Source organism: Eriocheir sinensis, chromosome 39, assembly GCF_024679095.1.
Source record: "Eriocheir sinensis breed Jianghai 21 chromosome 39, ASM2467909v1, whole genome shotgun sequence".
Classification (NCBI taxonomy): Eukaryota; Metazoa; Arthropoda; class Malacostraca; order Decapoda; family Varunidae; genus Eriocheir; species Eriocheir sinensis.
This window is the reverse complement of record NC_066547.1, coordinates 12,454,560-12,474,372: the sequence shown is the minus strand read 5'-3', so window position 1 is coordinate 12,474,372 and position 19,813 is coordinate 12,454,560. Positions and strand designations below refer to the sequence as shown.

The 19,813-nt window shown below is 39.4% G+C and overlaps 1 long non-coding RNA gene across 1 annotated transcript in view; it reads right to left on the bottom strand.

The window, feature by feature from the left end:
- Positions 1–15,314: 15,314 nt before the first annotated feature.
- LOC127009137 (uncharacterized) overlaps positions 15,315–19,813 on the bottom strand; it is a 57,574-nt gene continuing 53,075 nt past the window's right edge. The window contains exon 3 of the long non-coding RNA XR_007761666.1: positions 15,315–15,426. This is a non-coding gene — a long non-coding RNA (uncharacterized LOC127009137). The remainder of the gene's footprint in view (positions 15,427–19,813) is intronic.

Sequence of the window (19,813 nt, the reverse complement as noted above, 5' to 3'; positions counted from 1 at the left end):
TTCATCTTATTCTTTCCTCCTCTTCCTATTCTCATTTTATTACTTCTCTCCTCCTTCCCATTCTCTTTCAATTGCCCCTCTGTCCCTTTCTATTAGTCACATTTTTAGCCATTCTTTATATTTTATCTTATTCTTTCCTCATTTTCCCCTCATCTTCCTTAACCATTCTTTCCCTTGTCCCGTTGACCCTTCCTTTATTATGTTCGTAAGTATTTAGCTTCAGTTCAGATTTTCGTTATATTCTTCCTCCTTCTTCCCTTTCCATTTTCAACTCTTCACCTTCCACCGTTTATCTGGTTCTCTGTTATGGTATCTGGTATTTATCTGCTATTTATATTTTATCTCTCTCTCTCTCTCTTTTCCTCTTGTTCGCCTTGTTATCTTCAATTATTCCTTCCATCGTCTATCTGTAACTTTATCATTTCCCTTCATATTTAGTTGTGTTTCATATTTTCTCTTATTTGTTTCCTCGTCTTCCTCTTCCCATCATCAACAGTTTTTTCCATCGTCTGTCTGTCCATCTACATAATACTGTTTCCATATATCCAACTTCTGATTATATTTTCTTTGGTTATTTGCATGCCGTCATCATTTGGTAGTTTTTTGTTTTTTGCCTTTACGCGTCTATATTTTTCCCTTTATTTACATTTTATTTTTCGGATTGCACGATTTTCTATACCAGTTTTATTATGCATTATTTCCTTTGTCGTTTTCCTCCGCGGCTCCCTTCCATCGTTTCCTAATCTTGTTCACTCCTGTTTATATGTGTTTATTTTGTTTGATTTCCTTATTTATTGTCGCATCTCACAGCTGCGACGATTCTCTCTCTCTCTCTCTCTCTCTCTCTCTCTCTCTCTCTCTCTCTCTCTCTCTCTCTCTCTCTCTCTCTCTCTCTCTCTCTCTCTCTCTCTCTCTCTCTCTCTCTCTCTCTCTCTCTGTCTCTGTCTCTGTCTCTGTTTCTTTCTCTCTGTCTCTGTCTGTCTCTGTCTCTCTCTTGATTCCTCCAACACACACACACACACACACACACACACACACACACACACACAGATATACAAGATTTAAACACTCTTTGTCATAAAAATGCATGGCTCGCGCTGCCCCGGCGTGAAGATCAGCGAGGCGGCATCTCTTAATACCTTCTTCAGCCACTCAGCCAAACACACAGGCTCGGGTCCCTGGATTACGTGTGTCCGCTTTTCCAGAGCCTGGGACGCCGGGCTTAACATTTCATGGTCTGTGAGCCAAGATTGATTCAACTTTTCATATACTAACAGGTCAGTGTTTTCTGATTATAAATGAATCCCGTCTGCCCCAGCGAGACAGACAAGAAGACAGCGCCGCCACGGACGTGCTGAAGTCACTGGCAGCGTCCTGGCCTCTGTGTGTACCGCTCGCGAACAATACATGTCCAGACACCAAACCCTGGACGTCTCACTTGCTCCTGTGTGTGTGTGTGTGTGTGTATACATATACCATCTCAAAGGCTCTGCTAGAACACACACACACACACACACACACACACACACACACACACACACACACACATAAACACGCACATACACACGCAACAGCAAACGCACACCCACTCCCACTCCCACGCCCACACCCACTTGTATCAAACATTCACGTTCCATCTTTCACTCCGCTACATAAAGCAGTGTTACACATCAGAACCCATCTTCCACTTTTCCTCCGATCTTAACTACTCCATTTACCACCAGTTCCACACCCCTTCCCTCAATGTACACACTCAAGTTATATTTCCACTTCATTTCTCATTCATATCACACTATTGCATTGCCTTTCTTCGCTTTCCTGTCTCACTCTCTACAACAATACCAATCCATATTCTTGTCTTTCCCGTCTCACTCTCTACAACAATACCAATCCATATTCTTGTCTTTCCTGTCTCACTCTCTACAACAATACCAATCCATATTCTTGTCTTTCCTGTCTCACTCTCTAAAACAATACCAATCCATATCCAATCTTGTCTTTCCCGTCTCACTCTCTACAACGATACCAATCCAAATAATTTCCTTCACTAATACGCCGCTCCCCAACGCCAGCATCCACACCTTCATCCCCGCTCGCTACACGCCCGCTGCAGCAACCCTCAGCGCCTCGTCTCCCACTTAACACAAACAAGGCTGACGACGAGCTCAAACAACGCGACTCTGCTAACCGTGTTATGAGCCGACGCCGCCTCAGTGGAACCAGGCTATCAATGATTCTGTGTTGTTCAGTAGATGGGCTACCGAGGTAAAGCGGCAGAGAGAGGCAGGGGAGGGCGAGGCAAAGGGGCTGGGGAAGGAAGAGGAGGGCGAGGCAGGGGAGGACGAGGCAAAGGGGCTGGGAGAGGGAGAGGAGGACGAGGCAAAGGAGGGAGGAGAGGCAGGGGAGGACGAGGCAAAGGGGCTGGGAGAGGCAGAGGAGGACGAGGCAAAGTGGCAGAGAAGGGCGAGGCTGGTGCTGATGAGGGAGCGGTGTGAGGGAAGGATTAATAGAGACGGTGATGTAGCGACGGAGGATGAGGACACAGCGCAGTTCTGAGCTTAGCATCCTCGACCCAGAATCCTTCCATTATAGGAATCTGCCACCGGAGAGGGAGAGGAGAGGTAGGGGGGCCTTTCAGGATTAAAAACTGAACACGCAGATAAAAAAAAACGTATAAAGAGATCTTGGAAATTAAGGAACTGTCAGAGCTTGGTAATGGAAATGGTTTGAAAGTTAGTTATAGAGGTAGGAGATTCATATGGAAGGGTTAAGAAGGTGTCAGACAGGTGTGAAGAGAAGAAGGTAAAGGGCATGATCATAGTAGTTAATAGGGATGACTTAAAGGTAAGGTGAAAAGGGTTGTGAGTTCAGGGGAGGGATCAGGAAGAGAGGTTAGGGATGGGTGAGGAAGGGATGAGTTAGATGATAATAAGGTGATGAGAATGTCTTGAAAGTGAGGTGGTAAGGTGGAAGGGGTTTCTGAGTTCAAATTGGTATCAGAAAGCAGTAAGGGAAGGGAAGGGGTGAGAAAGCGGTCAGGAAAAGGGTGAGGAGGGGGTTAGGAAGGGGTGAGGATGAGGTCAGGGGGAGGGGTGAAAAAATGGTGAGGAAGGGGTAAAGAAGGGAACAGAAAGAGATTCGGAAGGGGACAGAGGAAGGGGTGAGAAAAGGGATCAGACAGGGGTGAGGCAGGGGTGAGGGGGTCCATAATAGGGGGTGACAGTGTAAAATTTCCGGCGCAATTGCTGGTATGCTGTTGTTCTCTTCCCATCCATTCCGTTCCGTGCCATTCCCTTCCCATTCCCTCGCTCCCTCCCGCCTGCCTCCACCCTCGCTGCTGGAATAATGGCCTTGCTCTCCCTGTTAGTCAGTCAGTCAGTCAGTAAGTCAATTAGTCAGTCAGTCAGTCAGTCAGTAAGTCAGTCGGTCATTCGGTCAGCTAGTCAGGTTAATCAGTCAGTCAGTCAGTCAGTCCGTTGGTCAGTCACTCAGTCAGTCAGTCAGTCCGTTGGTCAGTCACTCAGTCAGTCAGTCGGTCGGTCAGCTAGTCAGGTCAGTCAGTCAATCAGTCAGTCAGTCAGTGTGTTAGTAATGTTAGTCAGATAGTTAACAGCTAATTAGTTACTTTATTCCTCTTTTGGCAAATAAGTTAAACATTAGTCAATCAGTCAGTCAAAGAGGTTTTTCAGTTGGTTAGTCAAGTCAGTCAGTCAATCAGTCAGTTACTTAATAATCAGTAAGTAATAAGTAACTCAAATTTTCAGTCATATATTGTTAACCAGAGATTATGTAAGTCAATTAACCAGTCACTTTACAGGTCAGATAAACTTTTAAGTAATAAGTAAGTAGTTGGTCATCCAGTCAGTCCGTCACAAACAAACTTCTTTGATGGGTCAATAAAATCATTGTGTGTCTATTTATTCAGCAATAGCTTTGAAGATCACGTTCAGTCTAAAGAGATAGCCAGGACAGATCCCTTCAGGTCAATTTGTCTACACACTCATTTTTGGCAACATTGTTCTCTCTTTCTCCCTCAATCTATCTCTCTCCCTCGCGTACATTCCGATTCCTATCAATCTTGCTAACCGATGGCCTGCCAGTCAACCCTTGCCCTCCTGCTTGACTTTCATTCATTTCAAACAATTCAATTCGCAAAGTCCCTCTTCTGCATTGCCGTCATTTGCCTGAACCACTTCAATGCACGATGTTTCACTCATTCCATAACCCAGCACTCGACACTCTTCGTCACGCGTCCATACCATAATCACTTAACTCATTTTCATCACTCACACCACCTCGTCTCTGTTAGTTCTCATTTCCTTCTCAAGTGCCTCCTCAACCGAATATATCCTTCACTCCAATGATTCACAGCCCCATATTCTCAAACATTTCAGGGCTGACACACTCACATTTGGTAAGGCTTTCGTAGAGGTGGTGGGTAATTTCACTGATAGTTTTATGAGCCCAGTGGTAGTCTGACAAGGCCTCTGCACCATGAATATAGAAAAACCCTCCTTAGAACATGATTAATCTCCTTTGTGGCCTTGGGAAATAGTCGCTGTGAAAACAAAATGCGCTCGAGAATACGGCTGTTGGTCAGAAGTTATGATTGGATGAATTCTACAACCCCTAAACACTACATTATGTCTATTCATTTACTTGTCCCTATCATAATCATCGCAGTTTACCTTACGATCTGTCTTCTTTTTCTCTCTCTATATATGATTCATCCATACTCCATGATTTGATGAGATTGTTGGGATACGCCTGTGCAATTTATCAATTTTATTTCCCCCAGATTAAGAGGCCCCTGAACACCAAGGTAACGAAAAGGAAAAGGTAGTGAGGATAGGCTCAATCAAGATCAAGTTGCACCTGAAGCCTTACGTTACAGGTAGCTCGTTCACTTTTCATAAGGTATTTTTCTTTTTCTACTCTTCCCCTTTCTGTTCTACTCCTTTTTCATTTTCCTACTCCTCTTCCTCCTCCTCCTCCTTTTTTCCTTCAATCACCCCCATCATCACCACATCATAATCATTCACCACTACTATAATATACTTTACTTTACCTACTTCTACTACTTTTTTTTTTACAGTAAAGGGAGCAGCTCAAGGGTAAAAAATCAACAAAAAGTAATTCAGAAAAAAGCCTGCTAATCACTGCCCCGATAAAAAGAGAGCATAGAAGAGTATCCAAAAGCGAGGTCAGTTTCGGGAGGAGAGGAGTCCTGTTACTCTCCCTTTGAAAGAGGTCGTCATAGGCAGGAGGCAATACAGACGAAGGAAGGCTGTTTCAGGGTACTACTACTACTACTACTATTACTATTACTACTACTACTACTACTACTACTACTACTACTATTACTACTACTACTACTACTGCTACTCTCTCTCTCTCTCTCTCTCTCTCTCTCTCTCTCTCTCTCTCTCTCTCTCTCTCTCTCTCTCTCTCTCTCTCTCTCTCTCTCTCTCTCTCTCTCTCTCTCTCTCTCTCTCTCTCTCTCTCTCTCTGACCTACTTACTACAGATAAAGTATATTTCCATAACTTATTATTATTATCATTATTATTATCATTATACGCTCCATCACCACTGTGAAATTAGTGATACAGTTTGCTAGAATAATAAATAAAAACAACAACAAAAACATAAAACACACACACACGCACAAACACATACAGGGGCGGCACACGGCTCACTAATGCGGTACTCGGCTCACCCACGCCATAAACAAACACTTCACGCCGCTTTCTCCACCTAATATAGAGAAGAAAATAGCGCTCAAAGTCCAGAGGTTAATAATTGAGTACCAGCGCCCACCTCCACGGCCGGGAAAGCATATTACTCCTTCTCAGTATACCTCAAGCCGATCAGAAATTTCATTAGCTAGCTTGTGAATGATTTAAGAGGTACGGGCGGCCGAAGGAGTGTGTTCATGGTATTAATATTTATTGTTGTTGTTTTGGGGTTAGTGGTGGTGGTGGTAGTGGTGATGGTAGTAGTAGCAGTAGTAATGGTAGTAGTAGTAGTGGTAGTAGTAGTAGTAGTAGTAGTGGTGGTAGTAGTAGTGGTAATAGCAGTAGTGGTAGTAGTAGTAGTAGTAGTAGTAGAAGCAAAGATAGTAAAGATAATAATAATAATAATAATAATAATAATAATAATAATAATAATAATAATAATAATAATAATAATAATAATAATAATAATAATAATAATAATAATAATAATAATAATAATAATAATGTATATACGAATAGTAAACCAGTACATCATTATTATAGTGGACCTTTTAGTTTTAATCATATTGAAATTAATATTGTGGGCTGATGCCGCTGTGTTTTGTGTGCTAAAAATAAGTGGAAAGGTTTTAAATGATTCATAACAAGATTAACAGGAAAATAAATATGTATGGCCGGCTATTATTTTTCGATTTTCTTTAGTTTTCTATTTGCCTTTTCTTCTTTTTTTTCTTTCATTTTTTTTCTTCTTTCTTCTTCTTTCACTTTTTTATTATTTTTCTTCTCCTTTTTTTCATTTTTTTACTATTTTTATTTTTATTTTTCATTGTTTTACTATTTTTTTTTCTTACATTTTTTTATGATTTTTCTTCTTTTTCTTTCATTATTTTATTATTTTTCTTCTTTCTTCGCATTCTTCTTCGTTTTGTTCTTCTTTGCTTTTCATTTTCTTCAATTCATTTTCAGCTTTTTCTTTTTTCTTTTCCTTATGCATTTTTTCTGCTTTCCCTCCTTTTCCTTTTCTTCGTTTTTTTTTTGCATTCTTGTACTTCCTATTCTTTCTTTCTGTTCTTAATTTTCTACCCCCCCGGTTACTCCTGGTGCTCCTCCTCCTCTTCCTCTTCCTCCTCCTCCTCCTGCTTCGTCTCAATTTTCTTTTCTTTTTTTCTTTTTTGATTGAGTGTGACGTGTTGAGTTTCTCCTTTCTCCTCCTCCTCCTCCTCCTCCTCCTCCTCCTCCTCCTATCCACCCCTTTACCCCGCAACTTCTTTCACACATTCTCTCTCTCTCTCTCTCTCTCTCTCTCTCTCTCTCTCTCTCTCTCTCTCTCTCTCTCTCTCTCTCTCTCTCTCTCTCTCTCTCTCTCTCTCTCTCTCTCTCTCTCTCTCTCTCTCTCTCTCTCTCTACTGAATAACAAATCTATTACAACTTTGCGAGACCAATTTAAAACTCTGCAATACTATTTTTTCAAAGCATTTTTCTTCGCTGCTTCTTTTCCTCTCTGCATGGCGTCCTCTGCTATTTATTTATTTTTGTATTTATTTCTATCAGTAATTATCGGATCTATTTCCACTCAAGGGCCTATGGGACGGAGATGAGCACCGAGGCCACGCGCAGCTGTATGTGTATCCCTCTAACTTTACCTTTTAATTATGACCTTATATTCGTTGTTGCTAATTTCATGTTATTTTTTTCATTATATTTATTTGTAGCTATTTTTATTAACATTATTTTTGTATTATTATTTATTTTAGCGTTTCTGTTATTTTCACCCATGTTTATTCCTACCATTTTTACGTTATCCTTTTTTTTTCATCTATTTCCAACATCATTTATCGGTGTTTATCGGTGTTTTTCTATCGGTGTTTATTGTTTTTTTCTATCGGTGTTTATTGGTGTTTTTTTATCGGTGTTTATTGGTATTTTCTATCGGTGTTTATTGGTATTTTCTATCGGTGTTTATTGGTATTTTCTATCGGTGTTTATTGGTATTTTCTATCGGTGTTTATTGGTATTTTCTATCGGTGTTTATTGGTATTTTCTATCGGTGTTTATTGGTATTTTCTATCGGTGTTTATTGGTATTTTCTATCGGTGTTTATTGGTGTTTTTCTATCGGTGTTTATTGGTATTTTCTATCGGTGTTTATTGGTGTTTTTCTATCGGTGTTTATTGGTATTTTCTATCGGTGTTTATTGGTATTTTCTATCGGTGTTTATTGGTATTTTCTATCGGTGTTTATTGGTATTTTCTATCGGTGTTTATTTGTATTTTCTATCAGTGTTTATTGGTGTTTTTCTATCGGTGTTTATTGGTGTTTTTCTATCGGTGTTTATTAGTGTTTTTCTATCGGTGTTTATCGGTGTTTTTCTATCGGTGTTTATTCGTATTTTCTATCGGTGTTTATTGGTGTTTTTCTATCGGTGTTTATTGGTGTTTTTCTATCGGTGTTTATTGGTATTTTCTATCGGTGTTTATTGGTGTTTTTCTATCGGTGTTTATTGGTATTTTCTATCGGTGTTTATTGGTATTTTCTATCAGTGTTTATTGGTGTTTTTCTATCGGTGTTTATTGGTGTTTTTCTATCGGTGTTTATTAGTGTTTTTCTATCGGTGTTTATTGGTGTTTTTCTATCGGTGTTTATCGGTGTTTTTCTATTGGTTCTGTTACTCTCACCGTCGATTTTGTTGTCTAGTTTCATCTCTTTCGTTATGATGATTAAATTTGCTCAATGCCACACGTAATTTTCACTGACCACATTCACTGCTTCCATTTAAGTATCTTCGTCCCCCTAATTTCACCCCAGCCATGTTCTTTTCGATGTAAATATCTGCCACAGTGATTCCTGCTATTGATACGTTTTTTTCCCATCATTACTTCTGTTTCCATTGACTGAACTAAGCTTCCGCATGGCTGTAATTCTACCTACAACATCGATTGCCTTATTACGGACCACTGAAGCAGAGAGGGTATACTAAGTGACGGGAAGACAGACAGACAGACAGAGAGACAAACAGACAGACACAGAAAGCCAGACAGACACATAGGCATAGACAAACAAACAGACAAACAGACCGACAGACCATCCACCCTTTGCACTTTTTTTATTTCAACACCTACATATATGCAAATAAATAATAAGAAACACAACAGCAAATACAGTATAAATAACAATAATAACAACAACAACAGCACTGAGTCTGATAAAACACACATCATCAGCATCAACAACTATATCAACCAAGCAGACAAACACGTTAATAAAAGCGAAATGGTAATACACAAGCGGACACGGAATGATCATAAAATACGCGAACAAGCGGGAAAAAAAAAAAAATGAACGCAGTAACAGCGGAAAACCGAACGCATGGCCCCATTACTGCGTGCCATCCCCCTTAACCCTGCCCGTGTGTGTGTGTGTGTGTGTGTGTGTGTGTGTGTGTGTGTGTGTTCAGATTAGTGGTGTGTAAAAAGTTCAAATCATGTTTACGTCTCTCTCTCTCTCTCTCTCTCTCTCTCTCTCTCTCTCTCTCTCTCTCTCTCTCTCTCTCTCTCTCTCTCTCTCTCTCTCTCTCTCTCTCTCTCTCTCTCTCTCTCTCTCTCTCTCTCTCTCTCTCTCTCTCTCTCTCTCTCTCTCTCTCTCTCTCGTGTTCAGGGATAATTCACGAAAAAAATCTCGAAAATTAACTAAATTCTAAATCAGATGAACGCGAAATGACGTATTGTTATTCTCATGTTGATCAGAAGAAATGTTTTGAGAAAGCTAAGGAAAAAACGGATGATCAAGCAGCTTGGGTTTGTTATGCGTCAGTCTCTTCCCATCTGTCACTCTTTGTCCGTCTGTTGTTCTCTCACACCTGCATGTCCCGGCCACTGTTTTTCCTTGATTTTCATTTGTCTTTCATATGGCATTTACTTTTATCTATTATCTTATCAATTATCAGTATCTCTCTCTCTCTCTCTCTCTCTCTCTCTCTCTCTCTCTCTCTCTCTCTCTCTCTCTCTCTCTCTCTCTCTCTCTCTCTCTCTCTCTCTCTCTCTCTCTCTCTCTCTCTCTCTCTCTCTTTAAGCCTCTCAAATTAAAGCACGAAACGAACGTATCAACACACACACACACACACACACACACACACACACACAAGCAAACACACAATACGTTTGAGAGAGAGAGAGAGAGAGAGACCCCTCCCCTCCCTTCCTCATTTGTGTAGAAGGGCGCGATATCTCTCCTTCCCTTGGTGAGTGCGCTAGACGGCTCACGCGCCATAAGCCCAGCGCGTGTGAGGAAGGTGAGCCGTTTACCCCACGATCACTCGCTACCCGTTCACCTTCCTCCGGGGGCCAAACTATATAAATAAACATGCGTAGTAAATAAAACTGTAAAAACGAAGTAACGTAGTAAAGTATTAACGCAGTAATAAAATGACTAAAAAACTAGGAATATAAACAAAATAGAAATGAAAAGATAAAATATAAAAAAGTAATAAATGAATGTAAATAAGAAAATGTATAGATGTAATGTGATATATGTATGTATGTATGTATGTATGTATGTAGAAACTATGTATGTATGTATGTAAAGTAATACCGTAATAAAAAAATAAGTAATAAATAAAACTGCAATCATTAATGCGTCTCTAGGGTGTGTGAGTGATGAGGCTTGTGATCCCTGTGTGTGTGGTGGTGATGTGGTGATGTGATGATGATGGAGGTGATGATGGTGGCGATGAGTGAATAATAGTTGAAGGTCATGAAATAAAGAAAGAAGGGGGAAAAATGAATTTGTTGTGTTGCGTCTGAATGTTTCGGGCGGTGTGGGGCTGGAAGATAGGAAAAAGGCAAATGTGTCTGTTAGCGCGGCAATTTGTGAGTTGTAGCTTGGAAAATAAAACCATGCACACATACACACACACGAACAAATAAACAAACACGCAAACACGCAACACACCAAAAGGGACACATACATACACAAACGAACTCGAAATTAGAAGGGAATTGCAAACTATCTGTCGCGGTGAAAAAGAAAAATAGTAAAAAGAAGCAGCCTGATTCCGAGCGTGGATGAACAGCACTGAAAAAACAACAAAAAAGCGATGTGTGGGACGAAACAGCAGCTTACCGAGGAAAAAAAATGACAAACTGAGGTAAAACGTGTAACAGTCCGCACCGTTACCAGACCAAAAAAGAATCCCAGCGACACACAAGTAACATACATGACACAAAACAGACTCGCTAACATCAATAAGGGGGAAGGAGAGGAGAGTTATTTGATGTCTAATGTTATTTTTTCCATTTATATCCATCGTGTTTCAATTACCATGCACCGTTACCAGACCAAAAAAGAATCCCAGCGACACACAAGTAACATACATGACACAAAACAGACTCGCTGACATCGGTAAGGGAGAGAGTAGCAGGTTGGTGGGTGGAGCCTCTCGCCCGCCTCCCGCGCCGCGATCCCTTGAGTAATCTGGCTCCGGGCAAACGCTGGGAATTAGCATGCAAGTGGCTCCACGTTATAATTAATCTAGAGCCATTAAGTCATTCATTACCTACGAATGTAAACCGCTCATTCCTCAGGCCGGGTGAGAGGGATACGAAGTTATGTCATATTATATAAAAAAAAAGTTTCCATTCGTATTGTATCTAGTGTAATATAATGTGATTTTTCTTCTAATTTGTAAGCTCCTCATTCTTACTAGCGAGGAATATAAACATGTGGTATTAGAAACATGTTTTTTCCATTGGTATAAGGTCTATTATTATGCAGTCTTTTTTTCTCCAATGGTATAATAGCTAGATTCGCTGCTTGAGTATAATATAACGGTTTTTTTTTCTTCTAATCCATATATCAGTTTTTTTGTTGCTATTATATTTATTTTTTTGCCCTTGAGTTGCCTCCCTGTTAAAAAAATATCGCTCTCATTATTCTTCCATTTTGTGTGAGTTAATGTTCTATAGTAAAGTCTTATCGTCAAAGTATAGTATAATGTCTTTTCCTTCTCATTTGTATATCGTTATCGCTCCTTATCTCTTTAATTCGCGAAAGTCAAGGTTACGGAAAATCTCGCCAAGAAGGAGGAGAAGAAGCGAGCCGGCCTTGCATAATTAACGATAATGACATGCGCTTAAGATTAAATGACTTTGTTTTTTAATTGGAGTGAGTGAGTGAGTGGGTGGTGGAAGAAGCCTTGTCACAACTCAGATAATTCTATGCTCAGATAAAACTCTCTTATATTCTCTGTCTTATATTGTCTGTCTGCCTCTCTTATTTATCCATTTATCTATTTATCTATCTATCTGTCTATCTGTCCATTTATTTTTTATCTCTATTCAATGGGTAACGTATATGCAGGGAAAAAATAATCAGCAAACAGCCTTCCTTCATTTCTACCTTTCACCTATAATTTACAAGCCTAATTTAATAATCCCACCCATAACAGGCAAGCTGCTAGTCATCTTCCACCTCCACAACCTCGACCTCTTCTTCTTCCACCTCCTCCTCCTCTTCCTCCTTCACCTCTTACTCCTATACATCCAATCTCTTTCTCCTCCATTTCCACCTTTTCCTCTTCCACCTCCTCCTCCTCCTCCATCACTTATAATTCCTCCTCTTCCAGTTGTACCTCTCCCTCCTCCACTTACATATCGTCCTCCTCCACTTCTACCTCATTCTCTTCCACTACCACTTCTTCCTCCTCCATTTCCACCTGTTCCTCCTCCACTTCCACCTCTACCTCTTCCTTCATCTTCTACCTCCACTTCATCTCTCTCCTCCTTCTCCTCCTTCTCCACCTCCGTCACCATCACCTCCATCTCTCCCTGTACGTTGCTTCACTTCATGGTTATTCTATTAATTAGTTAAGTGATGGATAAGCCTTGACCCCCCCCCCCCCCCTTCCTCAGGCGTATGTGTGTGTCTGGGGCGGGATGCTGCAGGGGACGAGTGCATCTCATTGGTGGTTGTATGGGAACGGATGTAAGTGATTGGTTGGTGTTGGTGAAAGAGGATTGGTTGATTGATTGGGTTGTACTGGTGATGAGGTGGTTGATTTGTGAGGCCTTTCTGTGGGTTTTATAGAAATAGAACTTAGTTGAGGTTACAGATTCGCTTCATTATCTTCTATATGCTCTTGTCTAACATATTGGATTTAAACATTTGTATTTTTTTGCGTATCTCCTTGAATATAACTTTTCCCTCATTTGTTTTCATCTTAAATATTGCTCCTATCTCTTGGTTTTTCATTTTAAATATTACATAATCTACTTCAGTTTTTGCTTTTCATGTTAAATATCCTTTCTACGTCAACTTTTGCTTTTCATCTTAAATATTTCTACTACCTTAATTTTTTTTTTCATCACAAATATTACCTCTCAATTTTTACTATTCATCACAAATATTACCTCTCAATTTTTGCTTTTCATCTTGAATATTACTACTACCTTAATTTTTTTTTCATCATAAATATTACCTCTCAATTTTTACTTTTCATCACAAATATTACCTTTCAATTTTTGTTTTTCATCACAAATATTATCTCTCAATTTTTGCTTTTCATCTTAAATATTACTACTACCTTAATTTTTTTTTCATTACAAATATTACCTCTCAATTTTTACTATTCATCACAAATATTACCTCTCAATTTTTGCTTTTCATCTTAAATATTACTACTACCTTAATTTTTTTTCATCACAAATATTACCTCTCAATTTTTACTTTTCATCACAAATATTACCTCTCAATTTTTACTTTTCATCACAAATATTACCTCTCAATTTTTGCTTTTCATCTTAAATATTACTACTACCTTAATTTTTTTTTCATCACAAATATTACCTCTCAATTTTTGCTTTTCATCTTAAATATTACTACTACCTTAATTTTTTTTCATCACAAATATTACCTCTCAATTCTTACTTTTCATCACAAATATTACCTCTCAATTTTTGTTTTTCATCATATATATTTCTTTTACCTTACATGTTAGATCTTTCTCGAGCCCTTACACTCTGGCTCAACCTTCCACATTTCCGATTTCGTCAATACTATATACTCTATCTTATTATAACTCTTATTTCTACTCTACATATTTCTCTGCCGTCACTTCCAGGCACTCACTGAATATTACTTTAGCATAAACAATAAGAGATAAAAATTGAGAAAAAGGCTTTGTGAACGAAAAGAGAATTGCCAACTTGTATACTTATTTCAGATGAACTCTGGATTCCCTTCGACACGTGTTTAATTTTCCCTAACGTTAATTCACTTGTATCCCTTTTTGACATATTTTAATTCATCCTTTCTGAGCCTTTTATGCTATACGTCACTTCTGCACCTGTTTTCCTTCATCCCTTCCGCACCTTCTGTACTTATCCTCTCTGCACCCATTACACTCAACACTTCTCCACCCTACATTTCTTTACACACTTTACGTTTCCCGCCCGTCCCACCCTACGCCAACCCTTCATATCCTTCATCACAGTTTGTTCTTTTTTCTTTATCTTTTCCTTGTTCTTCAGCACTTCTTTTTCTTCTTTATCTTCTCATTTTCTTCTTCTTCTTCTTTCTCCTTTCCCCCTTTCTCTTTTTATTCTCCCTTTCTCCTCTTTCTCTTTTTCCTATTTCTTTCTCCTCTTTCTCTTTTCTTTCACTTTCTTCTCTTTCTCTTCTCCTCGGTGTCACTTCACCCTGAGCTGATTGCCACACAAAGCCACTATCCTCCCTACTAACCTCATCCTCAACACCTTACCTTGCCATCCCGCGCCATACTGATCACCCTCACACATATCGTAGCTTACCGTGACGCACCTCCCCCCACCCACCCCTCACCTCACCTCACCTCACTTCTGCCGTTCTATCCCTCTGTCAGCCTCCTCAACGACTGGCTCGACTTGGCTTTCATCACAAACTTCTCGTCATCAAAACTCTTCATTCACGATCTCTTTTTTTTTTTTTTTTTCATTAATTCTGCGATAACATTTTTTTTCATTAATTCTGCGATAACGTTTTTTTCTTGCGAACACGACAAACTTTCTTCGTTGAGGTCCGGCAAAGTTGTGTGTGTGTTCGTGCGTTACCGAATATACTCCACGAAAACTCCTATGAAAAGACCATCAATACTCGTTTTTGTAGTGCGAGAAGAAAAAAATAATCGGAACTGTGAAATATGAAAAGTTAGAAAGGCGGAAAAATATATCTCTTGCTTTCGTATAAACCTTGGAGAGAATAGCGAATAGAAGGCGAAGTCAAGAAACTCCTGAAAACACGAACAATAGAATACATGGAAAACTAATCTGATTCTTTACTTGTATGGTACTGAAGTTTCGAGGCATATATCACGAAACCCCAAGAGTTCAAAGCCTCGAAGCCTCATTCGTACTACTTCGGTTTCAGAACTACACATCCAAAATAAAAATAAAAATAAAAGAAAAAGAAAAATAGCTGATATAAAAACAAAACAAAAACAAAAACTGAAAGGATTAAATAAGAACAAGTAAGTGAAATATACAAGTAAAACAATAAATACAAATAAATAAAAATACGTAAATAAATGACAACAAAAACAATCACCTTACCTCTCTTCCCCTTCGATGCCAATTGGAGGGAGGAAACAAGGTAGGAGGGGAGTGCTCTTCTTCCCTCCTTCCTCTCTTACAATTCGTCCGCACATCTCGTCCTTTTCTAACCTGGAGGAAAGAGAGAGAGAAAAAAAGAGAAAATTATAGGTGTGCAATAGAAAATAGGTCAAGGAAAATAGCATGTCTATTCTCTCCTCTTCTTCATCCTCGTTATCTTTCTCTTCCTCCTACTCCTCTTTCTCTTCCTTATCCTTCTCATCCTCTTCCTCCTCATTCTCCTTCATCTCAACTGACTCCTCCTCTTCCTTCTCCTCCTTCTCCTCCTCCTCCTCCCGCTCTCTTCATCACTCCCTTTCTCCTCTTCCTCCATCTTTTTCATCTCCTCTCCCTGACTCCCCTCCTCCATTTCTTTTCTCATGAAACGGAGAGAGGGAAAAAAGGAAAGAGGGAAGATACGAGAACAATTTCCTTCTTTCTCACTTTCTTGTCTTTCTTTGCAATTTCTTCGTCTTTCTTTTTTTTTGTTAGTCTTTCCTCAAATCTTTTTCGCCACTTATCTGCAGGAGGAAAGAAAGGAAATAAGAAATGCGGAGAAAACAAAATATACTTAGGTGGGGGTTAGAGATCGGAGAGGTAAGATGTTTTCAGTTTGTTCTTCTTTTCTTTATCTTTTCCCTGTTCTTCAATATTTCTTTTTCTTCTCTATCTTCTCATTGTCTTCTTCTTCTTCTTTCTCCTTTTCCACCTTTCTCTTTTTCCTCTTCCTCTCTCCTCTTTCTCTCTCTTCTCTTTCTCTTTCTACTCTGCCTCTTTTTCCTCTTCTTTTACTCTTTCTCTTTCGTCCTCTTTGTCTTTTTTCCTCTTCCTCTTTTTCCTCTTTTTCTTTCTCCTCTTTCTCTTTCTCCTCTTTCTCTTACTACTCTTCCTCTTTTTCCTCTTCTTTTTCTCTTCCTCTTTTTCCTCTTTCTCTTTTCCTCTTTCTCTTTGTTTCTCTTTCTCTTTTCCCTTTTTCTCTTTTTTCCTCTTTCTCTTTTTCCTCTTTCTCTTTATCCCCTTCCTCCTCCTCCTACTCCTCCTCTTCCTCCTCACCATACTCCCTTTTCTATTAGTCTTCCTCCTAAATCACGACTTTTCCCTTCCTAATTTCTTCGCAAAATCTCTTACAGGAAAAAAATAAGAAAATATAAGAAAAAACAACAACGATAGAGCAAAGGATGAGACGGACAGGATACAATAATTATACCTCTACTCTTTCCCTTCATCTTCCCTTCCCTTCCCTTCCCTTCCCTTCCCTTCCCTTCCCTTCCCTTCTCTTCTCTTCCTTCATTCCCATTCTTCACTTCACCAAGGAAAGAAAAAGGGAAAAACTGATGAATTGATTGACGGATTGATTGATTGATTGATTGGTAAGATAAGGAGAAAGAACGGAAGGTTAATAATAAAGAGAGGAATAAAGAAAATATAAGGAGAGGAAGGAAGAGAGAAGGAAAAGGGAGGCATTCAATCTTGGCGCCGCAACTATCGAAAGAAAGAAAGAAAAAATGACGGAAAGTAAAATGAAAACAAAACAAAAAAAAAGGAAAACAGGAGGTGAAAGGAAGACACAAAAGGCAAGTTAATGGGTGCGCCGCCTCTTGCCTTTATTAAGGAAAGAAAAAAAGAGGAAAAAAAAGGTAGTTTGCAATGCCACTGAAGACGAAGACCCGAGTAAGGCGATTCGTCCTCATCAAATATTTTCCTCTTTGAAGATGGAAAAGAAAACGACGTCTAGGAGGAGGAGGAGGAGGAGGAGGAGGAGGAGGAAGAGAAGGAGGAGGAGGAGGAGGACGAGGAAGAGGAGGAGGAGGAGGAGGAGGAGGAGGAGGAAGAGAAGGAGAACGAGAAGGAGGAGGAGGAAGAGGAAGAGGAAGAGAAGGAGGACGAGGAAGAGGAGGACGAGGAAGAGGAGGAGGAGGAGGCTGAGGAGGAGGAGGAGGAGGAGGACGAGGAGGAAGTAGTACAGGTGAAGGAGAAGGAGGCAGGAAAGCAGGAGGAGGAAGTAGAGAAACAGGGAAAGGAGGGGCGAGAGAAGAGAAAGAAGAGGAAGACGAAGAGGAGGAGGAGGAGGCAGAGAAAGAGGGAGAGTGGGAAGAGAAACTCGATATAAATGTTCTGTATATCTCCTTTCCTTCATCTCTCCTTTCCTCCCCCCCTCCTTTCCTCCCTCTCTTTGACAGGTTTGCAGAAAATCGCCGAGGAGGAAGAACGAAAACAGAAAAGAAGAAAGACCAAGAAACGAAAAAAAAAAAAGCTAAGCAGATTAACTCCCTTTTGAGACTGCAATGTTTTCCAGAAGCCTTTGAAAATATGAGTGAGAAATTGCCCTTTTTCTGATTTTTCTTGACACCACTCCATTTTTTTAACCATCGTGGGGCTTAACCTTAATTAGAGGAAGAAAATGAGTACTTATCAAGGGACGTGTGACCTTTCTGCACCCTCTTCCTCCTCTTTTATTCCGGCAAAGAAAATAAACTTAGGGAAAAATATAGATACCGCAAGAGAATTTATAGAGCATCAAAACACACTCGTAAGACGCCCAAATTACTTCCAAATCCTCGGAATCTTTTTGGTGCACTAATTTGGCTCTCACGACTTCACCTGTGCAATGTTGGCGGCCAGGTGTGTGTGTGTGTGTGTGTGTGTGTGTGTGAGAGAGAGAGAGAGAGAGAGAGAGAGAAGAAAAGAAGAGAAGAAGAGAAGAGAGAGAAGAAAAAAGAAAATAAGAGAAAAGTGGAGAGAAGGAAAAGAAAGGAAGGAAGGGAAGGAAGGAGGATGAGAGAGAGAGAGAGAGAGAGAAAGAAGAGAGAGAAGAAAAGATAAATGAAAATAAGTGGAGAATATAAAAAAGAGGAAAGAGAAGAGAAAGAGAAAAGAGAAGAGCAAGGAGAGAGAGAGAGAGAGAGAGAGAGAGAGAGAGAGATTATTACCATGACAATGTGAAGGTAATTTTTCCTGTAATGAAGCAGAACAAGTGTAGATTAAAGCCCCCAATACATTAACCCCCCAAAAATGAACAGAAGGTACCAAATTAGATTAGTCAACTTTAATTCTAGATCTCTTGCTCTTCCCTAAGGTCAAGTAGTCGTAGGAAGTCGTCGTGGAAATGAAGGAAGGAAGGAGGATTGAAAGGAGAAAGCTGATCCTGAGTTTATACCAGCGAAGGAAGGAAGAGAAGACAATGGTTGACTTTTGTTGATGTGCAGTCGTCATTACTCTCCCCGCACGTCACGAGCACGACAGCCTGAACGGTTTATGAGTTGAGATGAATTAATGAAACTCGTAAACAGTCAGAGTTAGATGATGAGGATTACGATTATCATAAAAAATCTTGGCTGGTAATGATTGAATCGCATGAGGTATGGTATAAACACACACACACACACACACACACACACACACACACACACACACACACACACACACACACACACACACACAGATAGATTGATAGATAGATGGTTTATTGACTACAGCATGGCAGATACATATTAATAAAGATATACATTACAAATATAAAATGCAGTCCAGCACGATATCATTCAGAAAAAAATCAGAAATACACAAAAAAACAATTCCCTCTCCCTTCCCCCCAAACACACACACACACACACACACACACACACACACACACACACACACACACACACACCATACCAGAGACTGCAACAACACTTTTATGTGAACACGTGGAGACAAGGTAAAGAATAAATGAATTAGCCGTTCAGGTAAATCAACATCTCTATCTGGCGAGCGAAAATATCACATTCATTCTGCTCTCAATGAATAACAATAATAGAATGAAAATATGTATGATTAATAATTTCGTTACCCTGGAGGAAACAAAATAAAAATGCGAGAGGCCGATGGACGCAGACTAATGACACACACACACACACATACACAACCACACACACACACACAATATAATATAGACCGGTTCATCCTTTCCGTTACCAAAAAATCATTACTGGAGGAAGAAAAATACTAATGAGCAAATGGATGCACAGTGATAAAACACATAAAATATATAAAATCGCAAACACCCGTAATACAAAAAAAGAAATAAATGACCACTGAGAAAATACTACGAAGAGGTAAAAATGTGAAAAACAAAATAGTTATACAGAGCGAATCATTTACTTCATTAACCAAAAATATTATATGGAAAGAGAGTAAAATGAAGGGGAAATCAACTCAAAATTAAACTAACTCAAAATTTTAAACTAAGGAAACTCAGAATTATGAACTAACAACTCAAAATTAGACTAATAACTCAAAAATAAACCAACAATTAAAAATAAAAATAAAAACAAATTAAACTAACTCATAACTAAACTAACTTAAAGCTAAACAAACTCAAGACTAAACGAACTCATAACTAAACGAACTCTTAATTTCACTCACTCAAAATTAAACAATCTCAAAATTTCACTCACTCAAAATTAAACAATCTCAA